Source organism: Dermochelys coriacea, chromosome 12, assembly GCF_009764565.3.
Source record: "Dermochelys coriacea isolate rDerCor1 chromosome 12, rDerCor1.pri.v4, whole genome shotgun sequence".
Lineage (NCBI taxonomy): Eukaryota > Metazoa > Chordata > Testudines > Dermochelyidae > Dermochelys > Dermochelys coriacea.
The window spans coordinates 39382276-39393107 of record NC_050079.1 but is presented as its reverse complement, the minus strand read 5'-3'; the positions used below and the strand labels follow the sequence as shown (position 1 = coordinate 39393107).

The 10832-nt window shown below is 54.5% G+C and overlaps 1 long non-coding RNA gene across 1 annotated transcript; it reads right to left on the bottom strand.

Annotated features, from left to right (window-relative positions):
* Nucleotides 1-260: 260 nt before the first annotated feature.
* On the bottom strand, nucleotides 261-7642 carry LOC122456311. The gene is made up of 3 exons (XR_006275163.1): nucleotides 7485-7642; nucleotides 7198-7285; nucleotides 261-364 (listed from the first exon to the last, which is right to left on the bottom strand). It is a non-coding gene; the product is annotated as an uncharacterized LOC122456311 (long non-coding RNA).
* Nucleotides 7643-10832: the final 3190 nt, after the last annotated feature.

Below are 10832 nucleotides of genomic sequence, written 5' to 3'. Positions count from 1 at the left end.
TAGGCTCAAAATCCAGATCCGTTCTGCATCAATGTCCAGCGCTGGCTCTCACAGAGCACACATGGGTGAGGGAAAGTTCAGGGAGCACAAAGCTGATCCAGGGGAATCAAACCAGCCCCCACTTTGTGCCTAGATGCTCTGATGTGGCTTGGTTCCCACCACTGCAGCCTGGTGGGGAGGCAGCCAGTCCCAGGCAGGGATCACAGATCCCGAAATAGACTCCCTTGTTTTCCCGAGGGTTTGCTAGCATCTCTTGGAAGGCTGGGGTGCGGTCAGAAGAGCTATAAAAACTGAGTGCCACTGCTTCTCTGAGCTCATCAGTAGAGCTTGGCTTCCTGTGTCCAGCTTGGAGGAAGTCCTGACACTGGATGGGGAAAAAAAATACATACAACTTCACAACCAAACGGCAGGCAATTAACAAACCGGCAGCAGTGCTCCAGAGGAGGTAGATGGGGAATTTCTGTTCTCCCTGTTTCGTAACACGGAAACAAGGAGACACTCAATGAAACTGAAAGGTGGGAAATTCAAAATGGATAAAAGGAAGTCCCTTTTCTCACGATGACTGTGGAACTCACTGCCACATGAAGTCACTGAGGTGAAGAACGTAAGATTCAAAGAGAGACTGAGTATGGAGAACAGGAATTACTAAAAGAGTTACTTCTGTGGGGGTTCCTACACCGTCCTCTGAAGCATATGGCAGTGGCCACTGCCAGAGGCAGGCTACCAGACCAGATGGTCCTGGGGTCTGATCCAGTCTGGCAAATCCTGTGTACCACTGAATAGTTTAGCCTACGTGCCCTTTGCATCAGGGAGGTGTTTCCACCTGGCTCAAATTAACCAGGCAAGAGGAGTGGTTGTGCAGAGAAGATGCTGCCTGGCGGGAAGAGCAGTCGGAATTGGTTCCTCAGCATCAGGTGCCTCTTTAGAGCATCTTTCGTTGGATTTGCAATGGGCGGAGGTCCCCATCACAAGGCAGCAAACAGCCCAGTGTCCTACCAGCCAGGGCTGTGCTCACCAGACACTGTGTCGCAGCCAGCATCACCACCCCTGCAAGGCAGCTGCAGGTTTCCACAAGCGGGGCTCTTGTTGGCTATTTAACCCTTGGAATGCTGGCATTTTCCAGATCAATGAATGCACTAGACAATCTCTCCACCCTATCCTAAATGAGGGCAAGGCCTCCAGGAGAAACTCCTGCCCCAGAGATCTAGCATAAGATCAAAGGTTGCCGACGCAGGCAGAGTTGGCTTGGTGCCCGTTTGTCCTTAGCTGGGGTTACCGACAGTCAGGGGTAGCTAAGTGCTGCTTGCAGAGCTCCACCCTCCCTCCTCAGAACAGCTGTTTGGCAAAGGGGCATCTGAAGGTGAGAACTGGGGTGAGACGAGGGCAGCTAATGCTGTGAGCGGAGTTTTTAAGTTGTCCTGGGCCCACGAGTGGGGAAGACAGAGAAGCTAGACTAACTAGACTTTACCCCCACATACATACATACTGCCTGTATGATTGATCTGGTTTTACTAGACAGGGGCTGCAGCCACGAATTTTGGATGTGGATGCAAAGATCGGGAGTATTTGGATCCAGTGTTCTGGTTCAGCCTATTATAAACAGCGAGCCATTTGCAAAATCGGGATCCAGCCCCCATCTCAACCTCTGCAGAATTCCTAGATGCTCTAGTCCTGGCCTCGCTCCAGATTTATTTCTGACCAAAGCACGGGCCTACGAGCAGGATGTGCTCCAACTGCCAGAGCCCCTGCAGCATGAATACAGAGCCCCATGCTGCCACACACAGGGGGTGATGTTTGTATCCACGTGAGTTTGTATAGCTCAGCATAAACCCAGGGAGCTGTTTTAATTCACGCCTGGATTTGCAGAACCTAAAACCCTGTGGCCCTTTGTGTTTGTCAGTATTTGTGTTTGTTTTTCATCGGCACCCTGAGAAGCCATTTGTAGGGGTGAGTAGAGGCCTGGTCTCCGCTGGCTACTTGCAGAGCCCAGTTTACTCAGTCTACAACTGCCTGCTTTGGGGCTTCCTCCCCTTCTTGCTGAACAGCAGAGAATTGCTCCATAAGGGAGCGGGGCTGGGGCTGCACCACTGGCTGCTTTCCCCGCCAGTGTGGGGTGTAGCCCTCAGCTGGCCTCCTGCGAGGGAGATGTACTGAATAAATAATACCATGGCTGCACTAGCTGGATGGGGGAAAATGCTGGAAGGTAGCTAGATCTTGGGTTTCAGCGCCAGCCATGGCTCCAGGAGGCTAAGGAACCTGGGCGAAGCAAGCCAGAAGCAGAAGGCATTGGCCTCTCATTGTAAATTACTTGTAACGTTCTCGAAGAATAAATTGTTCATTCAGAAATTCTCTCCCTCTTGTTCATTATGTAGATGTTCACAGCCTAGAACACGGAACGATGAGCATCCCCTAGCGCAGGGCGGTTTAGATCAGGGGTTCTGGTTGGGCCCATTATAGAGATGTACAAAACGTCTGCAGTATTTGAGATGCTTTGAGACTCCAGCACCTCCCTCCATCCTGGCAAACTGCATGGGGGTAAGGAGCCCAGGCTTTGGTCTGGGCCAGTCCTAGATTTCTATACACACTGGAAATGGATGAGAGGAGGAAAGATGCTCATGAACCTGCTTAGCTAGAGAGAGGCTGAAAGGACTGAAGGAAAGAAGTGAGTTTTAGTATCCTGAGCCTGTTTACTTGAGCCAGGAACAGCTTCTCAATATGAGATCCAGGGGATGTTCAATGACATAGAAGGGTAGCATGTTTAAAGAAGCTTGAAAGGAAATAGTTTTCTGCACAAGGCCTGATTAGCCTATGGAACCCATTGCCACAAGGTTTCCTGGAAGCCAAGAGGTCAGTGGGATTTTAAGAAAAAGGACTGGAGAGCCAGAGGGACAATAATACAGATTTAGAACAAACCGAGTGCTTGGGAAAGGAGGTAACCCTCCTGCTTCAGGGCTTAAACTGAATTGAAGTATCAGGTACAGGCCACTGGCGGAGTCAGGATCCTGGACTAGACAGACCAGAGGGCTGAGCCACTCTGGCAGTTCCTTAGGAATTCTAGCCCTGGCTTTGATCCAGTTTCCCTCTCAGAGCCTAGGCAAGTCATGCCTCACTTTCCCTGTCGCGTGACAGGGGTGCCAATGCTTTCAGGAGTTGGCAGGGAACAGAGTCCTGCCCCTGGCATCACCAGTCAGCCAGCAGCAGAGGCCAGGGAGCTCCGACACCTAACAAAGCAGGAACTCCCAGTCCCTCATGCAGCTGAATTTGTCTCACAATTCAAAGGGCTGAATTTTCAGATTCATCTCTGCACTGTCACACACCCACTCCCTCCCCACACGAATTTCATCACAAAGCAGATCCCTGCAGTCACCCGTGCAGCGGTGTCAGCTGGCTAGTGACAAACCTACGATTACTTTGGATTTCACGGTCTGGGGCTCTCCTCTTCCCAGGGCTGCTCAGAACTTCCCAACAGCCACGAAGAAAGAAATCAGCCAGGGCGTAGCCCCCTTTCCCCTGGTGACAGGCCGCGCTCGTGTCGTGCCAGAACGCTCCCCTATACCATTCCAGCGCTTCTTTTAGGAGCTGGAACAGCATTTCAGGGCTTCTGCCAGTCCCTTTTCCGCCCCACGTCCTCCACATTGGTAGCTGCTGGCGCCAGCGGTGGGAGCCAGGGATGCTGCAGGCGGGAGTGGACGGGGAGCTGTTGGGAACTTGGGGCAGAGCCGTTGCTGGAGCCAGGTGATGTGGGGAGCTGGGTAGCAGGGGTCCCCAGACCTTGGCGCCCTCCGCTGGGAGTAGGAGCTGGGCACAGGTGGGGGGAGGTGGGGATGGGATGGGCTCTGGGGCAAATCACTGCCTACTCCCCTGGGCCTTCACCAGCTCCCCCTGTCATCCTCTCAGTGTCCTCTGCTCCCTCTGACAGCCCTCTGTTCCAACTCTTCTTTTTTAAGGACTCCAGCAGTGGCTGAAGGAGAATCTCCATCTGTTGTTAGCAGTACAGGGTCTAGCACAGAGTTGAGCACTGATATCATCCAAGAGAGGGTGTGGCAGGCAATTGGCAGTATATATAAGGAAATGTGAATTCCACGCTCACAGCCACATTGCCTGGGGGGGGTGGGAGAAAGCTGAAAATTCAGCCCCCTTTCTCTTGCCCCATGGTAGAGGCCTATCCACAGCATCTGGGGCGGTTGTGCAGAAACCTGCCACTTCCCTCTAACACCCCACCCAGCCCAGCTTCTGCGTTCCTCCCCCGGCTGCTAGCACAGGATCTCCTGCAGCGTCACACACAAGCAGTGCGTGTGTATGTTCACACCAGGCTTCAGAGGAGTAAAGTGTGAGGTGCGTGAATACAACCTGCGAGCCAAGTCACTCTTTCCTCTCGCATTGTCTTTTTAATTAATAGACTCGGTGACCTCCTCTCTTCCCCTGCTCGCTCTCTGCCCTTAGGGCAACTTCCCTAGTTATGAATGCAACAAGTTGCTCATCAGAATGTATTAGAGCGAGACAGTGCCAGAACCGTGCAGGGGCTGATGGCTATTCTTGCTCCATGTGACCGCCTGGGGGAGCAAATCCTCTGTCTACCCAGGAGCAAGTATCTGAGCCAGCTCCTCAATGTGCCAGCCCTAAGGGGCATGGCAGGCCCTGCCCACAACAGCTACCTGGATTGGGAAGAGGGCAATTCAGCCTGCATGCCCTTGGCCATGAAGCCAAGGAAGGGGTGAAGAGTGGTTGTGTTTCTTGCCAGTGGAGGGCATCTGTCAGCTAGGACCTGGACTCAGAGCGACTCGTTTCCCATACGCCAAGGACCCATTGTCTAGCAGGGACTGTCAGTCACCACAGCCCCAGCAAGGGGCACGTGACAATCTCCCTCTCTGAGTCACCCCCATTCCCAAGGAGGTTCTGTTCCCCACCATGAGCCAGGATTTCCCTTTCTCAGCCTCCTGTAAGATGCCAGCACCCAGCAGCGTGTGTGTGGGGGGATCATTTACCAAAGGCAGGTTGGAAACACGCCGCGTGCTCCCAGTTCAGCCCATGTTTTACTAGCTTGTTTCCCTGCAGCACTTGGCAAGCTGAGACGTGTTAGCACCTCTGAGCTCCCACGAGGCAGCAAAGCAGCCCCTATGTCAAGGGAGAGATAACACAGAAAGTATCGTAATGCCACTATGTACATCCTTGGTCTGCCCACACGTGGAACGCTGCGTGCAGTTCTAGTCGCCCTATCTCAGAAAAGATACTCGAGTTGGAAACGGTACAGAAAAGGGCAACAAAAGTGATGAGGGGGCTTGAACAGCTTCCGTATGAGGAGAGATGAAAAAGGCTGGGACTGTTAGCTCCGAAAAGAGATGATTAAGGGGGGATATGATCGAGGCCTATGATTTCATGACTGGGGTGGAGAAAGTGAATCAGGAAGTATTATTTACTCCTTCGCATAACACAAAAAACAGGGGTCACCCCATGAAATTAACAAGTAGCTGGTTTAAAATAGACAAAAGGCAGCACTACTTCACACAATTCACAGCGAACCTGTGGAACTCCTTGCCAGGGGATGTTGTGAAGGCCAAAACTATAACTGGGTTCAAGGAAGAATTAGATGAGTTCATGGAGGATAGGTCCATCAATGGCTAGTAGCCAAGATGGTCAGGGACGCAACCCCGTGCTCTGGGTGTCCCTAAACCAGAAGCTGGGAGTGGACAACCAGGGATGGATCACTCAATAAATTGCCCCGTTCTGTTCATTCCCTCTGAAGCGTCTGGCACCGGTCCCTGTCTGAGACATAGTACTGAGCTAGGCGAACCATTGGGCTAACCCAGCATGGTCATTCCCATGTAAGGCCAAGTGAAGAGCGAGGCTGGAACCCTGGAGATCAGCACCTGCCAGTCGCCAGAGGAGAATGAGGAGCTGATTCTCCTCCCTCCCCTTGCCTTTGCCACTGTAACACCATTGACCGCAGCCGCGTTACGCCAACTCCCACTGGCACGAGAGGAGAATCTGGCTCAGGGAAGGGAGAGCCAGAGGCCTTCCCTCTGTGGGGTTTGGGGAGGAAATAACGAACTTTGGAACAGCTTGTGCAAAGGCCCGAAGCGGCAGGGTGGAGGGAAGCTGCAGGCTCTGCCCTAGCAGCCAGGGCCAGTGGAGGGGAGCAGCAAAAGCAGCATCCAGTCACAGGTGGTCGGGGCTCCGCTGCGCCCCATTTGGCCCCACGTGGAACGCTCCAGAGTTCAGTCTGGGACACCTAGGCTGCAGGTGCTGCCTCAGCACCACGGCCAGGCCTCCCTCACCTTCCCTGGAGGAACCGCTGGCAGGTTCCTCCACTCTCTCCCTCATTAGGTCCCTAATTAGCTATTGGGGAACTGCAAAGCAATTGTGGTTGCCAGCGTGGGTCGGTTTATGACTCAATTGCTTTCCTCGCTTTGTTAGTCGAGCAATGTGTCAGGTTTATTAAACCCTGCTGGTCACAGGTGGCAACACTGCAGCTTCCAGAGGCCTGGCGCTTGGGCCCCGCTGTTCCTATCCCCCTCGAGCTGATCTGGGGCAGTTCCCTTTCCAGGTACAATGCAGGACGGGGCAGGGGGTGGAGTGTGGTGAGCTGGGTTATAGCAGACACCAGCGAAACCAGGAACAGGCCCTGCTACCCACTTACTCAACTGCACCTCAAGGCGTCTGGTCAAACCCAGGGAGTGGGAGCGGCGACTGGCCAAAGGACGACTTCGGGGTGCGCATCTCTTCACTCGCTTCCCAGGGCTCTGCCTCAGAGCCCTTCCCTGGTTGGCAGGGTGAGCAGCCAAGCCAGACGCTGAGCTCCACCCCGCGATGGCAGCTGCTCTGCCTCAGTTTCCTCCCCACTGTTTCTAGCCCACTCGGCTAGCCTATGGCTCAGCCCTCCAGCCAGGTCACAGTGAACTTTGAAACGCCCCTCCCCACTTCTGAGGTGGCAGAGTTGAAAGTCGCAATCCCCAAATGCAAAATAAAGGAGACTTTATCCCTCTTGGGTTTAGTTCTTGGCCGCCCTGAGGTTGCCAATCCACTTGCCCTCTGGGCTGCTCTCCTTGTCAGCCAGCCAGAGCTGAGCGAGCTCGCCCTTCCCACAGGCTTGACACTCACTCCAGGGGTGGCCATTTCTCCTCGCCACTCCCCTGGGAGGCAGGGCAGGGCTATTATGCAGAGTGTATAGATGGGAAACTGAAGCACAGGGAGACTCACCTGAGGAATCTGTGGTAGAGCAGAGACTTGAACACAGGTCTCCTGGGTTCCAGGCAAAGGCTCTAACTGTTGGGCCATCCTTTCTATCCTAGAACAGACACAAGCAGATGGCAGAAGCCTTTCAGCCCAGTGGGCTGCCGAATATATTAAATAGATCATGTCTAGGGGGAACAGCAAACTGGATGCTCAGGAGGCAGGTGCAAAGTGATGCTAGAGACCCCAGCCTGATGCTTCTACCCAGGGAGGGGCCCTGCCCACCATCTCCTCCATCCCTCCCCTCATCTCACATTTTCCGCCTCGCCTCTCTTCTCCGTGCGCGTGGTTGAGACAACCTGTAGCTTCCGAACCTGACAGGCTGCAGCCAGGGAGCTGGTGTCTTTGTCCCAAGCTTCAGCGAGCTGCAAAGCGCCGGAGATTCCTGCCGAGTCTCTTAGTCCAGAGCTGTCAGATGCCAGCCAACGCGAGGGAAAGGAACGTGAAAGGAAGATTAATGGAAGGGAGATAGGCGGGGGGGAGAGAGCCGTCAAGCAGAGCAAGTACCAGCTGCTTCTGGTAGAGGCAGATGATGGGGATGGCGGGGAGATGGGGGGCACAGGGCTAGGGAGGGAGGGAGGGGTGTGTTAAATGGTGCTGCATAGCCTGAGACAGAGTTGGTGAGCTCTGGAGGTGCCAGGCCTGGCCCAAGCTCATAGCTCACTCTGCAGGCTGGCTGGGGATAGGAGCAGGGACAACTCCCTCTGCCCCAGGAGAAGGCAGCCCCTTCTATGATTTTCCACAACCGCTCCAGACCCCTGCACCAGGCAGAGGGAAGGGCGCCTCCGGCCTCCCTCGGCCAGAGCCGGGGGGGACAGAATTTGGGGTAGGTGCTTGGGTACCCCAATGGCGCTGCTGTCTCCTGAAGTTACTCAGCGGCCCCAGCACTGACTCATCAAGGGCCCAGTTGTGTGAGGTGCAACTTCTGCCTCGGTTCACTTCATAGGACACCCTCCCCCCACCACAGCTACACTCTGCTGCCAGGCCATCACTTGGCAGCTGCAGCACGAGCTACATCAACATGCAAACCCAGGCTGCTGGCTGGCTGGCAGAGCCCCACCGCTGCCCCCTTGGTGGTAGGCTTCAGGTCCACTCCTTTCTTTTATAATCTGCCCAGCGGCTCTGGAACATACCAGCCTCACCCAGGTGGGGTGCACCTGCCAGTCCACTCTGCGCACCAGGTACCTCGCAACTGTCCATTGATCCCACTGGACAGTCGGGGCAGCAGGTGATGAGCCACTAACAGGTTAGTCCTCTGCGTTGGTGGCCAGCCACTTCCTACAGGCAAATCTGAGCCTCCCCCCATCCCCTGGACCCCCCTGGGAAGCAAATCCAACCCAAGTCGTCATCTGGCTTGCCCCAACCCCAGCTGGGTCACCCTGGCCTCCCGCAGGAAGAGACACCCTCTCACAAGCATCGGGAGTGTGACAGAGAGAACACAGTTGTCACGAGACCAGTCTTTTGGCTCCAGAGCTATGCACAGGCCCCATGGGGGCCGTGCAAAGGGGCCCCTCAGATTGGACCGTTCAGCCTCCCGAGGGTTTGTCAGGCCTGCTGGAGAACCCCTGAAAGGGTTTTGTTCCATCCTCAGGCAGCCGAGAGCTGCTGGGGAGGGGAAGAGCCGCCAGGAGTGGGTTTGGGGCTAGAAAAGGATTAGATAGGCCCAGGAGTTCACTTAGACACACCGTGCACAGCTCAGATGGCTTCTGGTCCCCAGTATCGATCGGAGACAGCCTCACAGCATGAAATTTGGAGCCCAATTCCGGGGTCCAAGCTCTGGGCTGTTTGACTCAGGCCCATCTCTGACTTCTCCAGCAGGAGGTTTCTGAGTCGGGGTAATACCAGCCCTGCAGCAGCCAGAGCATCCAGTCCTGCCCTTTGCTTCTGGGTGGCAGAGGGATTTCCCCCTCCAGATATTTGCTGCCTTGTAGCTTTCACCTTTGTTTAGTTAGCAAGCGGGGAGCGGCGTGGAGGAGGGACCTACAACAATACAGGGACATTTGCCAGCTGTGACCCTGATCCTGCTGCTGCAGGCATCACTGCAGCTTGGGGGTGAAGGGGCAGCTGCTGGGCTCGGGCCCCAGGGCTGTCATGACGTTCTGAGCGACCGCAGGTCACAGTGTTGTGACAGGAGAGAAATCCATGCTAGCCACGGAGGGGTCACCAAAGCCCGAGTTGGACTAATACAGTATAATGGGCAGCGCTGGGGAAGCGGCCCTACACGAGTGACTCCACCCCCGGTTACAGTAGCTCCTGCCCACCGCAGCTTTCCCCCTCCCTCGCAGACCCATTCCCCAAATAATCAAGTGGAATGGGAAAGAGGCTCCAGTCCCTTGTTCTCTCTCTTTGCAGTGAGTTCTAATTACACTTGCTCTCTGTCCTCCAAGAGCTGGAGCGCCCTCTCCACCCCTGCCCGGGAAAGCAAGCGCTCACCTGCCGCCCGTCTTCGCTGCCAGGATCAAAGGCTGGTGCAGCAGCCGGGCCATTAGCAGAGCTGCACTACCAGCAAGCAGCCACTTCATAAGGAATCTCAAGGAAAAGACAGAAATACTAGCTGTTTTTTTTTTTAATTAGCAGAAACAGAACAGAGCAAACCTGGCATCAGTAATTGGCAGGGTCATTACAGGTTTCAGAGGCACTTCTGGAAACGAGGTACCTCACTCTAAAGGAGACTGGTGCTGTCAAGTCAGATATTTCTTGGGGCAGAGGGAATTCTGGTCCTGTCCCCACACCAGGGGCCCTGCTGTGTGGTCCCTTTTCATCCCTCCCACTCTCCTGCAGTCTCCCTAGGTCTCCGTTGGCCAGGGAATCTGCCCTCTCGTTTACTCACACAGTGTGTCAGCTGGTACCCCCAGAAATCAGATTCGCCAGGGATTCCCTTGCACTCCACCCTTCAGGAACAGGCTTCCTGGGGCCCAGGTCACAGCACCGTCTGGCTTGGCCAAATTGGTGTGGCATTGCGGCCATGCAGCCAGAGCCATGCTCCCGACCTCTCCGTCAGCAGCCATACAGATTTCCTATAGGACCACTGCTTTCAAATGGTCACATCACGGCCTCCTGGCTCTTCAGCCTATGGCACTTTGAATAAGCGCAAACACTTTGTTCGCAACTCCCCCACTCCCTTCTAACTGCTGACAATTATTCCTGCAACAAGAATTCCCTTCCCTCCAGATTTCAGAGTAGCAGCCGTGTTAGTCTGTATTCGCAAAAAGAAAAGGAGTACTTGTGGCACCTTAGAGACTAACAAATTTATTAGAGCATAAGCTTTCGTGAGCTACAGCTCACTTCATCGGATGCATTTGCATTCCCTCCAGAAGCAGGGAGTACTAAGAGTACTAAGAGAACAAGGCAAATTGCTACAGCTTTTATACAGCATTTGGTGGCTTGGGAGGGGGGCAGACTACCTGTCTCCAGTGAAATTAAGCAAGGTGTGACCAAAACCAAGGGAGGCCCCATTTACATGTGAATCAACAGAGGGAGAGGAAGTTCCCAGGCAGGGAAGAACAGCAGGAGGTCATTCCAAGTCTGGGGACAAATCAGTGAATTTAAGAAGCGGTTGAAGGGCCCACCTATCTCAGCTTGCAAGAGCTCCGGCCCTTTGT